Source organism: Pteropus medius, unplaced genomic scaffold, assembly GCF_902729225.1.
Source record: "Pteropus medius unplaced genomic scaffold, Ma_sr-lr_union100, whole genome shotgun sequence".
NCBI classification, from domain to species: domain Eukaryota; kingdom Metazoa; phylum Chordata; class Mammalia; order Chiroptera; family Pteropodidae; genus Pteropus; species Pteropus medius.
Window position 1 is genome coordinate 23,563,805 of NW_024340696.1, and position 1,778 is coordinate 23,565,582.

Sequence of the window (1,778 nt, forward strand, 5' to 3'; positions counted from 1 at the left end):
ACTATTCATCTTGAAAAAGGAAATTGCAATTGTTTTTCTTTCTTTCTTTTTTTCCCCCCCCAGAAATCCTTAATAAAATGACCAACAAAAATTCAAGCCAAAACCTAGAAGGAAAAAGGGATCATGACTTCTGGTTAATTTGGATATTGACCCAAAACTACTTAAAATTTTTACTCACCTTTTCTTTATATTCTAAGTTCTCTATTTTTAATTGAACAGCTTAAGGAACACTGCAAAATCTATTGCTTCGCAAGGAGAGGGGCAATGAGAGTGAATGACTATGTCATAAATACAAAGACAAAAGAAAATATGTTTAGTCTATATATTCCTAATAGCAATCTTTGAAGTACTGAAATAATCCCAATAAATTAAAGTTAGAGGAAACTGGATTCTGGAATAACATAAAGATCATCTTGTAAAAGATTTCCTATCCCAAAATGAAATGTATTTCCTTAAGGAATAGTGAGCTTCCTGTAAAAGAACGTGATTTGTGACAAATTTAAAGGCCGATGTGGTAAAGGAGCAATAGAATGCAATCCTAATGGCCTAGGTACTGGAATGCAAAGAAGAATTCATCAGATAGAACCTGGAATGGTTTAGCAAATTTAGTCTGTGTGCATGGAGTGCCAGGGCTACCGGGAACAATCAGTCCTAAAGATAGATGTAAAAGCTGCAATGGAAAGAAAATCATTTAAGAGAAGAAGATTCTAGAAGTTCCTATTGACAAAAGCATGAAAGATGGCCAGAAGATAACATTCCATGGTGAAGGAGACCAAGAACCAGGACTGAAACCTGGAGATAACATCATTGTTTTAGATCAGAAGGACCATGCTGTTTTCTCTCCATGAGGAGACCATTTTGCATATGTTTGGAATACGGCTGATTGAAGCATTGTGTGGCTTCCAAAAACCAATATCTCCTCTTGATAACGAAATCATAGTCATCCTCACCTCTCATTCAGGTCAGAGTGTCAAGCATGGAGATATCAAGTATCTGCTGAATGAAGGCATGCCAGTTTATCATATACCACATAAAAGGGGTTGCCTAATCATCAAATTTAAGGCTTTGAATGGCTTTCTCTCTCCTGATAAACTCTCTTTGCCTAAAATACTCCTACCTGAAAGGAAAGAAGTAGAATAGACTAATGAAATGAACGACATAGAACTGATGGACTTTGATCTGAATCAAGAAATACGGCGCCATTGCAATGGAGAAGCACATGAGGATGATGAACATCATCCTGGGGTTGGTGGTCAGTGTCAGACCTCTTAACAAGGTTAGTGGATAAACATTTCATATGCATTAGTGAATGAGTGAAGGACTATAATCATAATATACTCACTATGTGCTATCATTTTTGTTTTAATGTTCAACTATAGTAGTGTTTTAAAAGTTAATGAAAAATAAACTCAAATATAAAAGTTCGAAAGAAAGAAGAAAGAAAGAGAGAGAGGAGGAAGGAAGGAAGGAAGGAAGGAAGGAAGGAAGGAAGGAAGGAAGAAGGAAGGAAGGAAGGAAGGAAGGAAGGAAGGAAGGAAGGAAGGAAGGAAGGAAGGAAAGAGTTTCTCTTTCCTAAAAGTCTCCACAAAGGGACTGGTGGTTCCTCTGAGACGCTATACCAGGTGACCCAAGAACATCGGTCTAGGTTGTCTCTCACAGAATCCCATTAAGCCTGCTTCCTTCCTGGTCATGGCTTTTCTCATTGATGTTTACAGGTCTGAATACTTAGTTTTCATTTACAGAGTCTCTGCCCTAAAAATGCATTTGTTCCAACAAGC

The 1,778-nt window shown here is 37.3% G+C and overlaps 1 pseudogene; it reads left to right on the plus strand.

The window, feature by feature from the left end:
- Window positions 1-543: 543 nt before the first annotated feature.
- Window positions 544-1,272, plus strand: LOC120604446 (dnaJ homolog subfamily A member 1-like; annotated as a pseudogene).
- The last annotated feature ends 506 nt before the right edge of the window (window positions 1,273-1,778 follow it).